This window comes from Lipotes vexillifer, unplaced genomic scaffold (assembly GCF_000442215.2).
Source record: "Lipotes vexillifer unplaced genomic scaffold, Lipotes_vexillifer_v1.1 scaffold49, whole genome shotgun sequence".
NCBI classification, from domain to species: Eukaryota; Metazoa; Chordata; class Mammalia; order Artiodactyla; family Lipotidae; genus Lipotes; species Lipotes vexillifer.
In genome coordinates, this window is record NW_006790551.1 from 2,812,487 (window position 1) to 2,836,611 (window position 24,125).

The 24,125-nt window shown below is 39.3% G+C and overlaps 1 protein-coding gene across 1 annotated transcript in view; it reads left to right on the top strand.

Moving 5' to 3' along the window:
• Window positions 1-24,125, top strand: part of METAP1 (methionyl aminopeptidase 1) — a 68,815-nt gene that overhangs the window by 291 nt on the left and 44,399 nt on the right. The gene's annotated exons all lie outside the window — the stretch shown is intronic.

Genomic DNA, 24,125 nt, shown 5'->3' on the forward strand with positions numbered 1-24,125 from the left:
CCCCCCCGCCTGACCTCGCCGCCGGTCGGGACATGCTCCTCCTCTTACCCCCGCGGTCGCGCCGGCCGCGCTTCCTCCTCCCCACAGTCTGAAGCGCCGCCGCCCCCTCTCTCCTCCGGGGCATCTGGGGCCCCACCGGATCCCGGCCGCGCGGGGCGCACGCTGGGTACTGGCGCGGGCGGCCGCGGCCATGTGGGCTGGGGGCGGAAGCGGACTTGCCCTGAGTAGCTCGGCCGCGCTGGGGCCCCGCGTTGAGGGGCCGGTTCTCACCGCGCATCCTCTGCCCGGGCTGGGGCTGCCAGGTGTGCGGGCTACCTGGGACAGGTGGGGACGCCGGGGGAAGGGGGCAGCCCCAGCTGTGCGAGTCGTCACAGCTGCAGCTCCCGGCAGGGCTCTGATCTTGGTCGCTGGGGGCTGCGGGGCCGGGTAGTCACTCTGGTCCCTACGGGATTGGGGGTCGGAAGAGACCCGCTGGCCTTTGAAGAGTGAGTTACCTGGGACGGTGGGGGTCGCAGAGAGGAGGTATACTAGCTCCAGCCCCACCCACCTCTGTTCGTAGGTTTTACTGCTGCGCATTGACTCCGGCAACTTTGGGGTTGGGGATGGAGAGGGATCTATGTAATTCATTCGTTTCCTTTGGCATCCAAAATTATTAATTTACAAAACCATAAGTTAACAGTATGAGTCACCTCTGATTTACTGAATTTACCACTGAGTGAAAAAGACAGTTCCATTAAGAGTTATGCTTTAAAGCCGTAGTGTATTTTTAACAAGTTTTGTGCGGTGGAGCAAAGCCAGCACTGAATGGGGTCCGGACTGCAACGTGTGCTGGTGTTTATGTTTACTGAAGAGCACTGGTGTTCCGGCTGCATTTAGACGCCCGGAGTATTGGCCCGGCGGCATTGGTACGGCTTTTAGTTACAGTCCGGATTTGTTGAAGAGAGGCACGTGAATATTCAGGTACTAAATCAGTAGTGTCCCGCAGGGAGGAGAGCATGAACAAAGAGTCTGAAGGCACGGTCAGGGCCCTGGCCTTGCCGTTGACTGTGAGATCTTGAACTAGTCAAGTTACTTAATCTTTCTGAGCACCTCTATGCAGAGGGGAAGATAATACTTTTACTTGCATATTTCACAAGGTTGTTCTGAGGCCCAAATTATCCAATGAATGTGAAATCTTGGTAAAACCTAAGGAGGTTCTTTTTAAAGGTCGTCAGTACACTGTAGCACTGTTATATATAAAAATATAAATGAATAGAAGGAAAACAAATACATAAGAGCAATAATATAAATATTTCAAATATAAACTGTGTAAACATAAAGATGCATGTAAAATTAACGTATAAATAAAATCCTTAAGGTCCAGCGCTTGTAGATAAGCAGTTGTAAGAGATCCTAGCTATGTTGTACAGGTGTTGTTTTCAGATAGGATATGATCCTTGACCTTGTTAGTATCATTTGGCAAAAGTTGCACATGGAGAAGTGTTGCTCATTTTAAAAATAGCATTGGGACTACTCAACATGCTAAAAGTGGTCTGAGTCCTTTTGTTTCTTTAAAATAATTTTCAAATTCTATAATTTGTTGAGGCCTGTGTGGGACCTGGACTTAAAACAAAAAAACAGTAGTTTATCTTCGGAAATTGTGTACTGCATGAGTAGACTAATGTGGTTTATGTTGTGCTTAAATTTAGTTGGCATTTGGTAATGTTAAATGAATTGATATGTACACAGACTTACCTGCTGGGATTTAAAAAAGATACTATGAAGCCATATTCATCAGGGATGGGTGATATTCTCTTAGGCATGGTTTTATTCAGTAGAAAGAACATTGGCTCATTGGGGTTTATGGAAAAATGCCAACACATTTGTGAAAACATGCAGGGTTTATTCAGTACGGTAGGTATTTCATGTTGGATTCTGCAGGTATATTTCTAGTCCCATTGTTATACCTGTAGTCAAACATATCCTGAATGGTGCTCAAAGCTGTCTCTTTCTTCATTTCTGTTACTACCTCCTTTAGTCAGTTTTAAAAATTTCTCGCCAGTTTCTCTTAGTTCATTTCCCTGCTGTAGTTTCCCACCTTGCAAATAAACACTCACACACACACACAAAAAAAAAAAAATCAAAGGAAGAAAACCTTTTGTACAGAAGTTATTTCTCCCCTAGCATAGCACAGTCTGACTATGCTTACCACCACCTATAACAAATAGAGTTACCATTGCTTGCAGGATTCTAGCCCCATAGTCAGGGCACCTGTCTTCTGAAATCACAGCTATTCTTTCAGTCCCAGCTTGAGACCTTGATCAATCATTAACTTTTCCTAAGCCAGTTTCCACATTTGTGATGAAACTAGGGCTTCGTGCCACTTCTCTGATCATCTTTACTAGCAGTGGTCTGTCTTTTCTCTTCTCCTTGCTCCTCTGGTCCCCAGCCTGGCTATCTGGCCAGCTTGTCTCTGGGAACAAACCGAACAAAACTACAAGAGCCGTAACAGAAGTAAGCCTTTCCCGGTTACTCTGTCACACCACCTTATTCCCTTTATAACATTTTATACAATCTGTAATTATTTCATTTTTGTTCTTGTTTATCTGTCTTTTAATCAGAAGGTGAAGTCATGAAGAAGCTATCTTGTTCACTTCCCTATCCTCATTTCTCAACACAATGCTCTATGCAGTAGGTGGTCAATAAATGCTTGAGTCATTGTATCAAAAGGCAGAATAAAGAGGTAGACTACTGCATTTGAATCACAGCTCCATTACTTACTAGCTGTGTGCTTTAGGTAGATAACCTTTGTTTTTTGTTATAGCCTTTTAAAATGGGTCTATGAATAAATAGTACCAACATCAGGGTTGGTACTAAATACTAAAGACTAAATACTAAGTGTATGTAAAACACTTAGCATAGCAGTGCATTTCATCAGTGTTAGCTCTTTTTATTGTTATACTGAGTTTATGCTTAAGAAGATAGAAATATTTTTATTTAGGACGCTTAATTTTAAGAAAAATTTTGGTCCTTTAATGAGTAAAACCCGTTTTACTTGAAATCAAGCATTTCAGGAGTTCCTGATGTTTGATGGTATTTCTTTATAGATGTATCCATCTTATTCAATAGTAGTTGACCAATTTTAATAGTAGTTTAGTAGTTTACTTGTAGTCCCTAACAGTTTGTAAGAGTTTTTTGAGGATGGAGGCTGTGCTGTACTCATTTTTGTATTTCTTTTAAGTGCCTTGTACACAGTAGGCACTCAGTTCATTAAATGAAAGAAGAAAGGTCATTGGGCCTGAGAAGGAAAAGCAAAGAGCAATCAAGCCCTTAGTGAACACCCCAGGGCAGATGCTATCTTGTCCTTAGTTGAAGGATCTACTGAGAAGGACCTGAGTGATTTGCAGCCCTTCATAAGGCATAAGAACTTAAAAGGTAGTATAGTATAAGTGGAAGGAGCCTGCCTGGGTTTGGAGTCAGACCTGGGTTTAAAATTTTTGAGACCATGTCCTTGGGTAAGTCATCTCCTATTTTATGAGAGGGCTAATGGTACACCCTCTTTATGGAGCTGAGGTGAAGGTGAATAAGAGCATGCGAAGTGCCTCACACAGTGTTCAGTAAATAGTTTTATTACACACATAGCCTTATGTCTAATACTATTACAGTCAGATATAAGGAAGGTTTAAAAATGTTTAAGGAGTCCTAGAGTAATGAAAATAAAAACAAAAATAAACAAATGGGCCCTAATTAAACTTAAAAGCTTTTGCATAGCAAAGGAAACCATAAACAAGACGAAAAGACAACCCTCAGAATGAGAGAAAATATTTGCAAGTGAAACATCGGACAAAGGATTAATCTCCAAAATATACAAACTGCTCATGGAGCTCAATATCAAAAAAAAACAAACAACCCAATCAAAAAATGGGCAGAGGACCTAAATAGACATTTCAACAAAGAAGACATATAGATGGCCAAGAGGCACATGAAAAGATGCTCAACATCACTAATTATTAGAGAAATGCAAATCAAAACTACAATGAGGTATCAGCTCACACTGGTCAGAATGGCCATTATCAAAAAATCTAGAAACAATAAATGCTGGAAAGGGTGTGGTGGAATGCTGCACTCTTGGTGGGAATGTAAATTGATACAACCACTATGGAGAACAGTATGGAGGTTCCTTAAAAAACCAAAAACAGAAGTGCCATATGACCCAGCAATCCCACTACTGGGCATATACCCTGAGAAAACCATAATTCAAAAAGAGACATGTACCACAATGTTCATTGAAGCACTATTTACAATAGCCAGGACATGGAAGCAACCTAAATGTCCATCAACAGATGAATGGATAAAGATGTGGCACAAATATACAATGTAATATTACTCAGCCATAAAAAGAAACGAAATTGAGTTATTTGTAGTGAGGTGGATGGACCTAGAGTCTGTCATGCAGAGGGAAGTAAGTCAGAAAGGAAAACAAATACCATATGCTAACGCATATATATGGAGTCTAAAAAAAAATAGAAATGGTACTGATGAACCGAGTGGCAGGGCAGGAATAAAGACGTAGACATAGAGAATGGACTTGACATGGTGTGGGGAGAGGGGGAAGCTGGGGGAAAGTGAGAGTAGCATTGACATATATACACCACTAAATGTAAAATAAGTAGCTAGTGGGAAGCAGCAGCATAGCACAGGGAGATCAGCTCTTTGCTTTGTGACCACCTAGAGGGGTGGGATAGGGAGGGTGGGAGGGAGGCTCAAGAGGGAGGGGATATGGGGATATATGTATGCATATGGCTGATTCACTTTGTTGTACAACAGAAACTAACCCAGCATTGTGAAGCAATTATACTCCAATAAAGATGTATTTAAAAAAAAATAAAAATATAAGCAGTAAATAAACATATTCTATGAAATGGAGAAGCATCGTTTGTTATGAACATTTTGAACAAATTCTTGCAATAGCTTCTTTCAAGGAAGCAGTGGTGATGTAAGGTGACTGATTGGGTCTTCAGTAAGAAAGTAAGTGGGTGGGCATCTTGTATGTTGGAGTTGGAAAGTGAGGAAGGAATTGCCCTTCCAACATGTAGCATCTTTGAAATGCAGACCTGCCCTCTAAGACGCTTTCTCCTTTGGTAACAAAGTTCCTGAGAATGCGGAGTGTTTCTGGAACTCATCTTCATCCTCCTTGGAGGTATTACCATATTATACTTTTTATTCCTAGGGATTTTCTTTAAATTCCTCACATTACCTCATACTATGCCTAGATATTGCTGTAAGATAGGTGTTTGGGTACAACTGTCTTAGCTTCTTATTAAAAAATGAATAGGATGAAGGTCTAGAGAGGTTGTGATTTTTTTTTAAACAAAAATAACTTTTGCTGTAGAAAAAATTAGAAAATGCAGGTGAAAAGTTACCCAGTGATTATTTCTGTGAGTTTTTTGATGAGTATTCTTACAAACACATTTATATATTCTTATATACATTTATGTGCATATACTTGTATGTGTTTTTGTCAGAATGGTACCATAATATACATAATCTTAGGGGATTTGCTTACTTTTACGTCTTAACTAATACATTGGGAATGTCTTTAATAGCTACATTTACATTATCCTTTGTAGTGGCTGGACTAATATACAATGTGATCGGTGCACCGTCCTTTATTTACTCACTTATGGTTGAATTTACTTTCTTTTCAATTTTTTTAGCTACTGTTTAACTGCTCTTCAATAAATGTTCTTGTGAAATTTAAATCATTTTGATTTACTCAGGAGTATAGGATAATAGTAGGACTGGTACAGGAGCCCAGGAACCAAGGATTGAAGCACCCCAAGCTGCTAGTAGTTCTCACAGTGTAGTGAATGGATTGTTACTAGTTTGAGAAACTTCTGGTGGTGAATGGAGATCTCCTTTTATTGACATGTTTGTATTATAAATGCTTGTCATGCATTATACTTTTATTCCAATAGAACTTGTGAAAACCAAGCATCATTTGGTTGGTAGATAGTAAAAAGTTGAACAAATCTTTAACTCTGAGTTACTGTTTTAGAGATTGAAGGGCTATTGGAAGTAGATGTGATCTTATACTATTGATATAGCTTGTGGTAGAAGTTTTAGTCACTTTTTTTTTTTTTTGGGGGGGGGAGTCTGTTTCAGATTTGGCATACTTACAACATTTTTAGTTTGGTCTTAGTAATTTGGTGGGGATGACAGACACATAAGCCCATTGCTAAACACATACCCAGCTCTAGACAGGAGGGAGGAGCTTTAGCATGGTAGCTCCTTCTCTATAAATGAGGAATTGTCTTTGGTATTAATAGCAAATCCATTTAGTTGATGTAATATAGGCAGGAATACTCTATAGAGCAACCATTGGGATTCTCTCCATATTAAAGTTTTAATGTAACCAAATATAAATATAATTATCCTTTCTGCTTGATCCTGAACCTCTCTTGACCTCACAGTTTTAACATGAAGCATTTGCTTATTCATGCTTGGGCAGCTCAACAATTATAAATCTTTTTTTTCTTTGATTGATATCAATCTTGATTCTGGCTTTGAATAAAGAACAATTCAACACACCCTGTAAGCTAGGCCTGCCTTTCTCAATGTGTGTATTTAGCAGCTATAGTTGAACCTAGGAAAGGGGGCCCTCTGAAAATTCCCCTCAATTATTCATTGCAAATGAGTTTTCCCTTTGTGCACCATTCACAATAGCTAAGTTGTGGAAACAACCTACATATCCATGGATGGATGACCAAATAAACAAAATGTGGTATAAATATGTAACAGAATACTATTCAATTTTTTTTTTTTGGCGTTACGCGGGCCTCTCACTGTTGTGGCCTCTCCTGTTGCGGATCACAGGCTCCGGATGTGCAGGCTCAGCGGCCATGGCTCACGGGCCTAGCCGCTCCGTGGCATGTGGGATCTTCCCGGATCAGGCACGAACCCGCGTCCCCATGCATCGGCAGGCGGACTCTCAGCCACTGTGCCACCAGGGAAGCCCAGAATACTATTCAGTTTTAACAAAGAAGGGAATTTTGCAATGTACCACAACATGGATGCATCTGGAGGACATTGTGCAGAGTGAATAAGTCAGTCACAGAAAGACAAATACTGTGTGATTCCACTTACAAAAGGTACCTGAAATAGTCAAAATCAGACACGCAAAGAGTGGTTGCCAGGGGTTGGGTGAAGGGGGAAATGGGGAGTTACTAATTAATAGGCATAAAATTTCAGTCAAGTAAGATGGATAAGCTCTAGAGATCTGCTCTTTACCATTGTACCCACAACAATGTAAATTATATATATATAAATTTTTTGGCTGTGCCCTGTGGCATGTGGCATCTTAGTTCCCCGACCAAGGATTGAACACGTGCCCCGTGCATTGGAAGTGTGGAGCCTTAACCACTGGACTGCCAGGGAAGTCCCATGTAAATTATTATTGACACTTAACAATTGTTAAGAGGGTAGATCTCATGTTAAAGTCTTCTTACCATTAAAAAAAAAAAGTTCTTTTCCTGTTTTTGTCTCTAGTAACCTATCTGTTTTATAGCTACGTTCAGTGGGGACTTCTTCCTGATACACCAGAGCTGTGCCATGTCTGTTGAAAGCATTCCTAAAATCCCTGTCAGCTGGAGTTGGCTAGTGTGACATTTATCTGGGTCATTGGCTCAGGCCTCTAAAGAGTGGTTTGGGTATAAGTGAAATTTTGTGACTTTAGCAGTTTCCTTATCATCATATAGTGGGAGGCAACAGAGACTTTTCCATATTTTGAACTTGTATTTATTGGTTCTGCCTTGATAAAAGGGCAGCCCTTTGCATCAGATTCTGAAGGTTATCCTGCTTTATCGATCAAACTATGAGCTCAAATCATTCAGAAAAATAGGTAAATGTAAGTGCCATTAGATTTTAGACATGGCATGGCTTTTTTTTTTTTCCCTCTGAATGGGGATTTATTTTCTTACTGATTATTTCACTAATTGGTGCTAGTGATGGGTTTGACTATTTGAATACTGATAACTCTGCATTGTTCACTACTAATATGTAGAGAAAAATATAAATGCAGTTATGTGATTTAGTATTGCTTTTGAATTGAGGTTTTTAAGTACCTTAAAGTCAGGATCTATAAGGTTTTTTTTTTTTTACTCACTTGTTTTTATTAGATGTTGAATAGGATAAAAAACTAACAGTAAGTCATCCATAGGATCTAAAGAAACATGAAATAGTAAATGCCTCTATACTTAACCACCTAAGTTATTAAAAAGAACATTATTAGTAAAGCAAGTAAAACCAGAAGGCTCTTACGTGTCTCTCACCCAAGTGGAACTCCCTATTCTGAATTTTGTGTTTATCATTCATTTACTTTTCATGTTTGATTCCTTAGATAATACATTGTTTAGTTTTGGTATTTTTGAGATTTTTATAAATGAAATCACTGCAAGCATTCTAAAACTTGCTTTATATATTGAGGTGCTCCTGTGTTGCACCTAGGAGTGCAACATGGGGGGGGGGCTGGGAGCTGAGGCTCAGGCTTCTGTGGTCAGACCCCAGGGAGAGGACTGGGGTTGGCTGTGTGAACACAGCCTGAAGGGGGCTAGTGCACCACAACTAGCAGGGAGGGAGTCTGGGAAAAAGTCTGGAGCTGCCGAAGAGGCAAAAGGCCATTGTCTTGGAGTGCGCAAGGAGAGGGGCTTCCTGCTCTGTGTTCCCACAGGTGACAGAGCACCACCTAAGTGAGCTCCAGAGATGGGCACGAGCTGCAGCTATCATCTTGGACCACAGAGGCGGGCACGGACCGCTACTGCTGCCACCAAGTATCCTGTTTGCAAGCGCAGGTCACTACCCACACCCTCCTGGGAGCCTGTGCAGCACGCCACTGCCAGGGTCCTGTGATCCAGGGGCAACTTCCCCAGGAGAACACATGGTGCACCTCAGGCTGTTTCAGTGTCACTCTGGCCTTTGCTGCCACAGACACGCCCCGCATTCCATCTGTGACTGCCGTACCCCTCCCTCTCCTCGGCCTGAGTGAGCAAGAGAGCTCTAATCAGCCACTGCTTTAACCCCCTCCTATCTGGGCAGGAAACAGATGCCTGAGGGTGGCCAACATGCCCTCAGGGACCAAAACCAAAGCTGAACCCCAGGAGCTGTGCAAACAAAGAATAGAAAGGGAAATTTCTCTGTGTAGCCTCAGGAGCAGCGGACTAAATGCCTGCAATTGGCTTGGTAAACCCTGTATATGTGGAATACCTGAATAGACAATGAATGCTCCCAAAAAAAGGTGGTGGACTTTGGGGAGCAGCTGTAGACTTGGGGTTTGCTTTCTGTGTCTAATTTGTTTCTGGTTTTATGTCTATTTTTGTTTTTGGTTTTATCTTAGTTTAGTTTTAAGTGCTTGTTATCATTGGTGGATTTGTTTATATGTTTGGTTGCTCTCTTCGTTTTTTTTTTTCTTTCTCTTTTTGTGAGTGTGCATGTGTGTAAGTTTCTTTGTGTGATTTTGTCTGCTTTTACCATTTGTTTTGAGGCTCTGTCTGTTCAGTTTTTTTTTCTTAATAAATTTATTTATTTATTTATTTAGTTTTGGCTGCATTGGGTCTTCATTGCTGTGCATGGGCTTTCTCTAGTTGCAGTGAGCGGGGGCTACTCTTTGTTGTGGTGCATGCCTTCTCACTGTGGTGACTTCTCATTGCGGAGCATGGGCTCTCGGCACGCAGGCTTCAGTAGTTGTGGCTCACGAGCTCTAGAGCTCAGGCTCAGTAGTTGTGGCGAATGGGCTTAGTTGCTCCGTGGCATGTGGTAGCTTACTGGATGAGGGCTCGAACCCATGTCCCCTGCGTTGTCAGGTGGATTCTTAACCACTGCGCCACCAGGGAAGCCCTGTTCGTTTTTTTATTTATTTTTTCTCCTCCTTTTCTTCCGAGCCGTGTGGCTGGTAGGGTCTTGGTGCTCAGGCTGGGTTTCGGGCCTGACCTTCTGAGGTGGGAGAGCCGAGTCCAGGATGTTGGATGACCAGAGGCCTCCCAGCCCCATGTAGTATTAATCAGCGAGAGCTCTCCCAAAGATCTCTGTCTCAACACTAAGACCCACCTCCACCCAACAGCCAGCAAGCTCTAGTGCTGGATGACCCATGCCAAACAACTAGCAAGATGGGAACACAACCACACCCATTAGTAGAGAGGCTGCCTAAAGTCATACTTAGTTTACAGACACCCCAAAACACACCACCTGACATGTCCCTGCCCACCAGAGGGACAAAATCCAGCCTCATCTACCAGAACACAGGCACCAGTCCCCCTAACCAGGAAGCCAACTTCACCCACTGGGGGCAGACACCAGAAATAATAGGAACTATGAACCTGCAGCCTACAAAAAGGAGACCCCAAACACAGTAAATTAAAAAAAATGAGAAGACAGAGAAATACACAGCAGGTGATGGAGCAAGGTAAAAACCCAACAGACCAAAGAAATGAAGAGGAAATAGTCTACCTGAAAAAGAATTCAGAGTAATGATAGTAAAGATGATCCAAAATCTTGGAAAAAGAATGGAGAAAATACAAGAAACATTTAACAAGGACCTAGAAGAACTAAAGAACAAACAAATAGAGATGAACAACAATAACTGAAATGAAAAATACAGTAGAAGGAATCAATAACAGAATAACTGAGGCAGAAGAACGAATAAATGAGCTGGAAGACACAATGGTGGAAATAACTTCCGAGGAGCAGAATAAAGAAAAAAGAATGAAAAAAATTGAAGACAATCTCAGAGGCCTCTGGGACAACACTAAATGCACCAACATTCAAATTATAGGGGTCCCAGAAGAAGAAGAGAAAAAGAAAGGGTCTGAGAAAATATTTTTAAGAGATTATAGTCAAAAACTTCCCTAACATGGGAAAGAAAATAGTCACCCAAGTCCAGGAAGCACATAGAGTCCCATACAGGATAAACCATAGGAGAAACACATCAAGACACATATTAATCAAACTAACAAAAATTAAATTCAAAGAAAAAGTATTAAAAGCAGCAGGGAAAAGTAACAACATACAAAGGAATCCCCACAAGGTTATCAGCTGATTTTTCAGCAGAAACTCTGTAGGCCAGAAGGGAGTGGCAGGATATAGTCAAAGTGATGAAAGAGAAAGACCTACAACCAAGATTACTCTACCCAGCAAGGATCTCACTCAGATTTGACAGAGAAATCAAAAGCTTTTCAGACAAGCAAAAGCTAAGAGAATTCAGCACCACCAAACCAGCTTTACAACAAATGCTAAAGGAACTTCTCTAGGCAGGAAACACAAGAGAAAGAAAAGGCCTACAAAACCAAAACCAAAGCAATTAAGAAAATGGGAATAGGAACACACATATCGATAATTACCTTAAATGTGAATGGATTAAAAGCTCCAACCAAAAGACACAGACTGACTGAATGGATACAAAAACAAGACCTATATATATGCTGTCTACAAGAGACCCACTTCAGACGTAGGGACACATGCAGACTGAAAGTGAGGGGATGGAAAAAGATATTCCATGCAAATGGAAATTTAAAAAAAGCTGAGTAGCAATACTCATATCAGACAAAATAGACTTTAAAATAAAGACTATTAAAAGAGACAAAGGACACTATATAATGATCAAGGGATCAATCCAAGAAGAAAATACAGTAATTGTAAATATTCATGCCCCCAACATAGGAGCACCTCAATACATAACGCAAATACTAACAGCCATAAAAGGGGACATTCACAGGAACACAATAATAGTAGGGGACTTTAACACCCCACTTTCACCAATGGACAGAGATCATCCAAAATGAAAATAAATGTGGAGACACCAGCTTTAAATGAAACATTAGACTAGATGGACTTAATTGATATTTACAGGACATTCCATCCAAAAACAACAGAATACACTTTCTTCTCAAGTGCACATGGAACATACTCCAGGATAGATCATATCTTGGGTCACAAATCAGCCTTGGTAAATTTAAGAAAATTGAAATCATATCAAGTATCTTTTCTGACCACAACGCTATGAGACTAGATATCAGTTACAGGAAAATAAATCTGTAAAAAATACAAACATACGGAAGCTAAACAGTACACTACTAAATAACCAATAGATTACTGAAGAAACCAAAGAGGAAATCAAAAAATACCTAGAAACAGATGACAATGAAAACACAACGACCGAAAGCTTATGGCATGCAGCAAAAGCAGTTCTAAGATGGAAGTTTATAGCAATACAATCCTACCTCAAGAAACAAGAAAAATCTCAAATAATCAACCTAACCTTATACCTGAAGCAATTAGAGAAAGAAGAACAAGAAAAACCCAAAGTTGGCAGAAGGAAAGAAATCATAAAGATCAGAAATAAATGAAAAAGAAATGAAGGAAACAATAACAAAGATCAATAAAACCAAAAGCTTGTTCTTTGTGAGTTAAACAAAATTGATAAACCATTAGCCAGACTCATCAAGCAAAAAAGACTCAAGAGAATTAGAAATGAAAAAGGAGAAGTAACAACTGATGCTGCAGAAATACAAAGGATCATGAGAGATTACTACAAGCAACTATATGCCAATAAAATGGACAACCTGGAAGAAATGGACAAATTCTTAGAAAAGCACAACCTTCCAAGACTGAACCAGGAAGAAATAGAAAATATGAACAGACCAGTTACAAGCACTGAAATTGAAACTGGATTAAAAATCTTCCAACAAACAAAAGCCCAGGACTGGATGGCTTCACAAGTGAATTCTATCAACATTTAGAGAAGAGCTAACCCCTGTCCTTCTCAAACTCTTCCAAAATATAGCAGAGGGAGGAACACTCCCAAACTCATTCTACGAGGCCACTATCAATCACCCTGATACCAAAACCAGACAAAGATGTCACAAAGAAAGAAAACTGCAGGCCAATATCACTGATGAATATAGATACAGAAATCCGCAACAAAACACTAGCAAAAAGAATCCAACAACACATTAAAAGGATCATACACCATGATCAAGTGGGGTTTATCCCAGGAATGCAAGGATTCTTCAATATACCAAATCCATCAATGTGAAAAACCATATTAAAAAATTGAAGGATAAAAACCATATGATAATTTCAATAGATGCTGAAAAAGCTTTTGATAAAATTCAACACCCATTTATGATAAAAACTCTCCATAAAGTGGGCATAGAGGAAACCTACCTCAACATAATAAAGGCCATATAAGAAAACCCCACAGCCAATATCATTTTCAATGGTGAAAAACTTAAACCGTTTCCTGTAAGATCAGGAAAAAGACAAGGTTGCCCACTCTCACCATTATTCAAAATAGTTTTGGAAGTTTTAGCCACAGCAATCAGAAAAGAAAAAGAAATAAAAGGAATACAAATCAGAAAACAAGAAGTAAAACTGTCACTGTTTGCAGATGACATGATACTATACCTAGAGAATCCTAAAGATGCTACCAGAAAACTACTAGAGCTAATCAGTGAATTTGGTAAAGTAGCAGGATACAATATTAACACACAGAAATCCCTTGCATTCCTATTACTAACAGCAAAAAGCTGTCATAGAAATTAAGGAAACTCCCATTTACCATGGCAACAAATAGAATAAAATAAACCAACCTAGGAATAAACCAACCTAAGGAGACAAAAGACCTGTATGCAGAAAACTATAAGACACTGATGAAAGAAATCAAAGATGATACAAACAGATGTAGAGATATACCATGTTCTTGAATTGGAAGAATCAACATTGTGAAAATGACTCTACTACCCAAAGCAATCTACAGATTCAATGCAATCCCTATCAAACTACCACTGGCATTTTTCACAGAACTAGAACAAAAATTGTACAGTTTGTGTGGAAACAGAAAAGACCCTGAATAGCCTAAGCAATCTTGAGAATGAAAAACGGAGCTGGAGGAATCAGGCTCACTGACTTTCGACTATACTACAAAGCTACAGTAATCAAGACAGTATGGTACTGGCACAAAAACAGAAATGTAGATCAATGAAACAGGATAGAAAGCCTAGAGGTAAACCCACTCCCATATGGTCGCCTTATCTTTGACAAAGGAGGCAAGAATATATGATGGTGAAAAGACAACCTCTTCTATGAGTGGTGCAAGGGAAAACTGGATAGCTATGTATAGAAGAATGAAATTAGAACACTTCCTAACACCATACACAAAAATAAACTCAAAATGGATTAAAGACCTAAACTTAAGGCCAGACACTATAAAACTGTTAGAGGAAAACATAGACAGAACATTCTATGATATAAATCACAGCAAGATCCTTTTTGACCCACCTTCTAGAGAAATGGAAATAAGATCAAAAATAAACAAATGGGACCCAATAAAACTTAAAACCTTTTGCACAGCAAAGAGACCATAAACAAGACGAAAACACAACCCTCAGAATGAGAGAAAATATTTGCAAATGAAGCAACTGACAAAGGATTAATCTCTAAAATTTACAAGCAGCTCAGACAGCTCAATATCAAAAAAAAGACAACCCAATCCAAAAATGTGTGGAAGACCTAAATAGACTTTTCTCCAACAAAGGTATACAGATATCAACCAACACATGAAAGGATGCTCAACATCAGTAATCATTAGAGAAATGCAAGTCAAAACCACGATGAGGTATCACCTCACACCGGTCAGAATGGTCATCATCAAAAAATCTAGAAACAATAAGTGCTGAAGAGGGTGTGGCGAGAAGGGAACTCTCTTGCACTGTTGGTGGGAATGTAAATTGATACAGCCACTATGGAGAACAGTATGGAGGTTCCTTAACAAACTAAAAATAGTAGTACCATATGACCCAGCGATCCTACTACTGGGCATATACCTTAAGAAAACCATAATTCAGAAAATGACATGTACCACACTGTTCATTGCAGCACTATTTGCAATAGCCAGGACACGGAAGCAACCTAAGTGTCCATCGACAGATGAATGGATAAAGAAAATGTGGCACATGTATACAATGGAATATTACTCAGCCATAAAATGAAACGGAATTGTGTTATTTGAACTGAGGTAGATGAACCTAAAGTCTGTCAGTCATGCAGAGGGAAGTAAGTCAGAGAAAAACAATTACCATATGCTAATGCATATATATGAAATTCAAAAGAAAATGGTTCTGATGAACCTAGGGGCAGGACAGGAATAAAGACGCAGGCGTAGAGAATGGACATGAGATGGTGTGGGGAAGGGGAAGCTGGGATGGAGCAAGAGGGTAGTATTGACATATATACACTACCACATGTAAAATAGCTAGAGGGAAGCAGCTGCATAGTGCAGGGAGATCAGCTCGGTGCTTTGTGACCACCTTGAGGTGGAAGAAAGGGAGGGTGGGAGGATGGTGCCAGAGGGAGGAGATATGGGGATATATGTATATGTATAGCTGATTCACTTTGTTCTACAGCAGAAAGTAACATAGCATTGTAAAGCAATTATACTCCAATAAAGATGTAAAAGAAAAAAATAACTGGATTTGGATAAATTGAAAGAAAAAAAAAAAGGTAAGTGAAAAGGTGTGCAAAGGGGAGGACATTCTTTCCAGGGGAAGGATATGTTTATGGAAGCAGGAGCAAGCTGAGGCGTGTGTTATGGCAGGTAGATTAGCTTTACGGTGGTAAAGAGTCTCAGTACAGAAATATAAGGAAATAAAATGATTGTTAGCAGAGTAGAGACCTTGCTGTTCCATTGAGTATATTTTTTCAAAATGTAAATACCTTCATTTGCATTTTCAGTATAAAAAGCAGTACATGATCTTTGCATAAATTTAAAACAGAAGTTTATAAAGTGAAAACTCTGTCATGATCATATCCTAAGAGAGTGTTAACGGTTTGGTTTATTGTCTTTTCAGACTTTTATGTATATATTACATAGAGGTTAGAGCATGGATACTGTGTACAGAGGGCCTGCATTTAAATCCTGGCTTTGTGATTAATTAGCTGTGTGGTTCTTTTACATGTTAATTAATCTCTCTGTGTTTCAGTTTCCTCTTCTGTAGAATGGGAAATAATAGTACTTACCCTTTAGAGTTGTAAGGGTTAACAGTTAATGCATAGTAAGTCCCTAAATTAGTGCTTGGCATGTAGTACACATTTAAATGTTACCTGTTGTTTTTATCTTTTGAAAACAAAAACAGCATAGTTGTTCTTTATTATGCACAGGTATACAGTTTTGTAACTTGTTAAAAAATGAATTTCTTTCTCACTGTGGTTAAAAAAGACATAGAGACGTTACCATCTTAAGCATTTCTTTTTTTGCGGTACGTGGGCCTCTCACTGTTGTGGCCTCTGCCGTTGCGGAGCACAGGCTTCGGACGCACGGGCTTAGCGGCCATGGCTCACGGGTCCAGCCGCTCCGCGGCATGTGGGATCTTCCTGGACCGGGGCACGAACCCGTGTCCCCTGCATCGGCAGGCGGACTCTCAACCACTGCGCCACCAGGGAAGCCCAAATCTTCATGTATTTTGAAATACAAGCCTTTAGCTAAGTAAGCTGTTTTGTGAGACAGTTCCTCAGTTTATTTAATGAGAATAATCCTCTTAGTCCTCTTATTAAAGCTGGGATTTGATGTAAGTTTCATGAACCACGTATAAAACACTGAAATCCTCTGAGGAAAGTACAAGGCTTTTTGTTTGGATAGCTAATTTTCAATGAATGTGATGAATTTCAAAATGTTAGTTGATGATAGGTACATTGAAAATATAGTTGGGAGAAAAATCGATGTGGTATAGCGTTGATCCCCAGTGCATTGTAAACTTCAGAGTACCAAGTAGTCTGAAAAATGTGAAGCATGTTCTGCTTTTCTAGGAGTATGTTCATAATCATGTTGAACGTGGGTTTTTTTTTTTGCTGAAATAGAATCAAGGAGGATTATTTTAAAATCTTGGTAATTGCTCCATAGCTTATGACTTTTCAGAATAGATATGAAAAAAATAGTTTACCATGAATACTTAAACGGTGTGTACCTTAACTTAAGGTGTGTACCGATACTTAAATGTTGGTCTTTACACATTATCTTGGGCTTTTTACTTTGAAGTGACAGTAAGGAGAAGCGTTTTGAAATATAGTTCCTTTAAAAAACTTATACTGCTTTTAGTTTGTTCAAAGTTTACCCGAGATCAAATCAACAGAGGTTACAACGAAATAGATTATTGATTGAATTGTAGAGGCAGTAATTGCTAAAGGGTTTGGAAGAAGTGTCATTTGTCACTGGGGTACAGGAGGAGTTTTACAGAGAAGGTGGCATTTAAAGTCATTTGTTATCTTCTAAACTCTTGCGGGAAGGTAAGTTTTGGATGGAGGAGAGGAGGGCATCTGCTTATTTAAGCGTAATTGCTTTGAAAGAGAAGATATGAAATTGGGCACAGGTGAGAGTGGCTCCCCCTCGCTGCTCCTGTCTCAGAGCAACTCTTTGTTCTGTTTGAAATACTAAAGATTGCTCTAGATTTCTTTTTACAAGAGTTCTGTGATCAGTAGTGGTACAGAGAAAAACTTGGCATCTACTCTGATACACTCCAGATGGCAAGCATTAGCAAATAGAATCGAAAATCTTTTGTTTATTTAGAATTCAAGAAGATTTGATGATTGGGTTTCTGCATGTTTTCCTGTTGTAAATAACATTACCTTTTGAGTGGAGAAACTAGGAACAATCAACAAATAATGGTGAATGTGTAGACATACCCACTGTAAGAGATGGGTCAATGAAGACAACGTTAGGAAGGATGTGAGATTGATGTGACAAAAAAAAGAATAATATGATTGCGTTTCTTGATGCCAGTCTGTCAAGCCTTGTTCACCGTAAGGTGATGTCCCCCAGGAAGAGGCTGAAAGAGGTGAGCTGTGTGTTTTTGCCACTGGGGGGATAGTTAGTTGTGGGGCAAGGAGTAACTTGTCCGGTTAGTAACACTGTGAGTGGAAAGTATAAACACATTGCCTTAATGCTGTATTAATTGTTTTAAAGTGTGCTTCAAGTGACAAGATGCCTTAACTCAGAATAAGAAAACAGTTTGTCTTTTAGATGGAATCTTCATGCAGCTGGAAAATGGCGTTCAACTTAAAATACTGGCTGTAGGAAAGGAAACTTAATATATATACACTGTACAGTTTAGAGATTATTATACCAATTATTATTATTTAAATAAATTTATTTATTTTATTTTTTTATTTTTTTGGCTGCATTGGGTCTTCATTGTTGTGCGTGGGCTTTTCTCTGGTTGCGGCAAGTGGGGGCTACTCTTTGTCGTGGTGCGTGGGCTGCTTGTTGCGGTGGCTTCTCTTGTTGCAGAGCACGGGCTCTTGGTGCATAGCCTTCAGTAGTTGTGGCGCACAGGCTCAGTAGTTATGGCTCATGGGCTTTAGAGCGCAGGCTCAGTAGTTGTGGCGCACGGGCTTAGTTGCTCTGCGGCATGTGGGATCTTCCTGGACCAGGGATCAAACCCGTGTCCCCTGCACTGGCAGGCGGATTCCTAACCACTGCACCACCAGGGAAGCCCCCAATTATTATTTTTTAAATATGGCTTTGATTCTTGAAAAGACATGCACATGGCTTAGAGTCAAATAGTCTGTAATCCTTATACCCTATACCAGATATCTCTTTCAACATTTTATCCCAGTTTTATTGAGAAATAATTGACATAACATTGTATAAGTTTAAGGTATACAACATAATGATTAGATACATGTATAGATTGTGAAATGATTACCACAGTAAGTTTAGTTAATGTTCATCACCTCGCATAGTTTCAATTTTTTTCCCCTTGTGATGAGAACTTTTTAAGATTTACTCTCTTAAGCAACTTTCAAATATACAGTAGAATATTTTTAACTACACTCATCATGTTGTACATTGTATCCCCAGAACTTATTTATCTTTCACCATTTTAAACAGATTATTTTGGCACTTAATTCCATATCTCTAAAATACATGGTTAAATTGCTCTGTCTTGATAATCTGGTTTTAGGTCTTCTCTCTAGGCTTCCTGGAATGGCAGAAGAAGGGTTTAGCTATTACACTCCTCACCTGCCATGTGCCTGTCTTCTGACTTGTAAGGTGGTTATGAGTCATGTAGTCTACTTGCCACTTAATAGCTGTGTGACCTTGGGCAAGTCATTTAACTTCTGTGCGGCTCAACTTTTCTCATCTGTAAAATGAGTACTATATAAATAGTATCTAGCTCATACGGTTGTTAGCACTTAACCTATGTAATTAGAATAGTAAGTGTTATGTAATATTATTACATAGTGATTACCTTTCGTTTCCTGTGTAACTCATTACTTAGCTTTCTGTGTACTTGTCTTTAATTACCCCAACCCTTCCTCTGGTTTTTTAAGTCTTTTTTTTAGTATATTTAAACATACTTGGTATTCTTTACTTGGTTTCGTGTTCTTGAAGAGTCTCTTGCAGAGTCTTCTGACCTCTCCAACCTGGATTAGTCCATCTCTAGATCTGTTGTATAGTGAGTTGTTGTTGTTTTTTTTTTTGTAGGGAGGTGGGTGGGATGGGGAAGGGATCATCTCACATCATCCTGTGGTTTTCTTTTGTCTTCTCTAATGTAGCATCCCCTGATTCCTACATCTTGCTAAAATATTTCATGGAAAATTTCCTTGAGAAATAACATTTTTTTTTTTTTTTTTTTTGCGATATGTGGGCCTCTCACTGTCGTGGCCTTTCCCGTTGCCGGACGCGCAAGCTCAGCGCCCATGGCTCACGGGCCCAGCCGCTCCGCGGCATGTGGGATCCTCCCGGACCGGGGCACGAACCCGTATCCCCTGCATTGGCAGGCGGACTCTCAACCACTGCGCCACCAGGGAGGCCCGAGAAATAACATTTTGAGAAAATATTTTCCTTTCTAGGATTATAAAGCATTTGTTTCTAATTTAAAACCACATATGGGTAGCAGTTTTATATTTTATGCCCTTTAGTTAGAAATAATTTTGTTAGTTAGAGGTGTATGTGTGTGTGTGTGTGTGTGTGTGTGATGGTAGAAGGTATTTAATAGCAATTTTACATGGAATACCTAAGTTTGAACCCAGGATAGGTACTTTCAAATTCAGGAATGCTTTTTATATATTGAGCACTCATTTAATATTAAATGATTGATTTTGGCAACTCTTAAACCTTCTATTTGTTGAAAGTTTCAAAACAGAAACAACCAAGTCTTATAGTTATGGAACCACAATACGTAATGTGTTTGCTAATAGCAGTATCTCTAGAATTTATAAAATAGGCTTGTTGTATCTTCTTGAAAGGACATTTTCCTGAACTTTTTAATGTTACCCTATTCCTTCCTCTACCTTGTGTCTAGTAGGCCTTCTTGAATAGGCAGGTAGTTTTTTGTTTTATTTTGTTTTCTTTATTTGAAAATGAGGAAGAAAGGACTTGCTTGTAACCCACCAGAAAGAGTTTAAAAAGTCATGCTGTATAACGTTCTGGCAAAGTTTGCTCGTTTTTGTTATTTAGAGGTTGCATTTTACCAACATGAAGAATTAGTAATCTAGTGGAGTGATTTGCTTAGCATTTTTTTTTTTGGCCATGCCCCACAGCTTGCAGGATCTCAGTTCCTGGACCAGAGACTGAATCCGGGCCATGGCAGTGAAAACCTGGAATCCTTACAATTAGGCCACCAGGGAACTCCCTTGCTTAGTATTTAATAACTTTTCAATATTGTAATTTAAAGTTAATGAGTTTATTCTGTTTATGTAAAGTCCTTTCTGGGAGCTACTGATGTATCAGGATGGTTAAATTCTATTCAGTATAGTTTTGATGCTGAGTGTTTTTCTGTGTATGTGTTTTAATTCCATGAAAATCTCGGAAATTATTTTATTATAGTAATATATTTTGTTTATTAAAAATGATAATACATGATAGTTGTAGAGAATTTAAAGTGATGGGTGCCTTCTCCCCAAATTTATCTCTAATTCCCCAGGATCTCTATTAAATATTAACAGTTTGCTATGTATCCCAAGGTGTTTGCAAAGAACGTGGTGCATCTCTTAATCAGCATATTAGTCAACAGAATTCAATAAGAAACTTTCTTGATAACATGGTTTATTATAGTGTCTAGTAGGAAAATAATTACTAATGGTAAGAGAATTAGCATACAGTAATATAAGCTCTGTGGATGAAAACATTTAATTATAGAATGTTTAATAAGTGGTAAGTATGATTCTGTTTGAGACCAGTCTTTCGTTTCTTCTTTGACTTTATCCTTTGCCAATTCTTAGTATACACTGAGAAATGTTTATATATTTTTCATATTTATATAAAAATTTTTTTTAAGTTAAAAATTTTTATTTAACCTTTTTTCTTAAATCTGTTTCCTTTTACCTAGATCTCACCTGCTTCTTCCTCTCTCCTCTATATGCTGCTAGATTGTTTTTGCTTTTATGTTTACCAGTTTATTATAAAGGATACAACTCAGGGACAGCCAGGTGGAGGAGATGCATAGGGCAAGGGATTGGGTTGGGAGATTGTGGTGCAGAACTGTATCTTATCCCTTTTACTGAGCTGTTGCTTCTTCAGAGCACTGTCCTGTGAGCCTTGTAGCTAGATAGAAAGAGAGTAGACTTTGGAGCCAGAGAGCCCTGTGTTGCAGTTCCAGCTCTGCCACCCAACAGCTGTTTGAACTGGTTCATATTATTTACCCCTTTCCTGCTTTAGTTTCCCCATCTGTAAAATTGGAATATTAATATGCAGTTCCTAGGATTAGTGTGAAGTTTTAATGATATAGTACATGTAAGGTGCCTGGCACAAAAAAGGTCCTCACCAAATGGTAGTTTCCATTAGCAAATGTCAAGACTGGACAGGCTTTTATCTATAATGGAAGGTGATGTCATGCTAACCCAGCTTGATGGGAACCTTCTTTTATAGATACCACTTGGTCCTTTTTACTCATTAAGATGATGACAGGGCTATTTTTATTTTTGAGACAAGATTTTGAAGCAGAGTATTATCCTTCCCTATTATCTGTTGGCCAGTAATAATAAGGGTTGGTAGAAATAGTGAAATGGCAGGTAGACAGGAAAGGGAAGAAAGAGCAGCAAGAAAACCCTGGATTAAAATATCCAGCAGTACATACAGAGAGACATCAAATGCCTACAGCTTCGTAAAACAAATACTACTAAGTTGCATTATGCAGTATGTAAAGGAATAATCCACCATAGTCAGCTAGTTTATTTCAGGGAGGTAGAAATCATTAAATAATAGGTGAAGCTATTAATATAATACATCAAATCATTACATCAGATACAAAAAAATCGCTTATGAAGATGCTTAAAATGAATTTGATAGGATTCAATACCAGTTCCTAATAACATTATTTTAAGAGTAGAAATAGAAAAAATTATATCCTTAATATAAGAAAAAGTATAAGATACCTCCAGTTTTATTCTTTTTCAAAATTGTTTTAGCTATTCTAGTTTGCCTTTGCATATAAACTTTAGAATCATGCTTTTCTATATTAAAAGAAAATCCTGTTGGGATTTTTAAAAAAATATTTATTTATTTATTATTTATTTATTTGGCTGTGCCGGGTCTTAGTTGCAGCACGCAGGATCTTCCTTGCGGCATGCGGGATTTTTAGTTGCAGCATGTGGGATCTTGTTCCCTGACCAGGGATTGAACCCGAGCCCCCTGCATGGGGAGTGTGGAGTCTTAACCAGTGGACTGCCAGGGAAGTCCCCTCCTGTTGGGATTTTGATTGGAATTGCTTAAAACTTATAAATGGGGCTTCCCTGGTGGCGCAGTGGTTGAGAGTCCGCCTGCCGACGCAGGGGACACAGGTTCGTGCCCCGGGCCCGGATGCTTAAAACTTATAAATGGGGCTTCCCTGGTGGCGCAGTGGTTGAGAGTCCGCCTGCCGACGCAGGGGACACAGGTTCGTGCCCTGGTCCGGGAAGATCCCAGATGCCGCGGAGCGGCTGGGTCCGTGAGCCATGGCCGCTGAGCCTGCACATCCGGAGCCTGTGCTCTGCAACGGGAGAGGCCACAACAGTGAGAGGCCCACGTACTGCCAGAAAAAGAAAAACAAACAAACAAAAATTTATAAATGAATCTGGGGAGAATTGACATCTTTCCTGTATTTAGTCTTCTACTTCAAGAGCACAGGATGTCTATTTATTTAATTCTTACTTGATTTCTTTTATCATTGTTTCTTAGTTTTCAGCATACAGCTCCTATACGTCTTTTGTTATATTTATACTATTTATTTAATATTGGGAGGAGTGATTGTAAATGGTGTTACTATGTGTATTTCCAATTACACATGGCCAGTATATAGAAATATGGTGGTTTTTTGTGCGTTGACCTTGTATTTGTGGCCTTGCTAAACTGATATTTTAGTTCTGGGAGAGTTTTTCCCTTGGTATTTTTTTTTAGCGGTACGCCGGCCTCCCACTGCTGTGGCCTCTCCCATTGTGGAGCACAGGCTCCAGACACGCAGGCTCAGTGGCCGTGGCTCACGGGCCCAGCCGCTCCACAGCATGTGGGATCTTCCTGGACCGGGGCACGAACCCGCGTCCCCTGCATAGGCAGGAGGACTCTCAACCACTGCGCCACCAGGGAAGCCCTCCCTTGGTATTTTTATATAGGTAATTATGTCAGCTTTGAATGTGGACAGTTTAATTTCTTCCTTTCCGGTCTGTATGCCTTTTATATTTTTCTTACCTTGTTGCATTGTAAGACTTCCAGTGTGATGTTGAAATATGCATGTTGAAAGTGGACATCCTTGTCTGGTTCTGATCTTAGGGAGAAAGCACTGTGTCTTTCACATTAAATATGATGTAATCTGTAGACTTTTTGTAGACGATCATTATCAAGTTGAGGAAATTCTCTTCTAGTTTACTGAGAGTTTTTATCATGAATGGTTGTTGATTTTTGTTTCCAACTGTATTGTGGATTTTTCTTTTTCTTGCACTTCTGTTACTTTCTGCTTCATGTATTTTGAAGCTCTGTTGTTTGATATATACAATTTAGACTGTTACATCATCTTAGTTAATTGACCTTTTAAAAAAAAATTCTGTAATTTTCCTCTTTACCCTTAGTAATTTTCTTTGTTATGTCATATAGGTCCTGAGGCTCTGTTCTTTTTTTTTTTTTTTTGGTG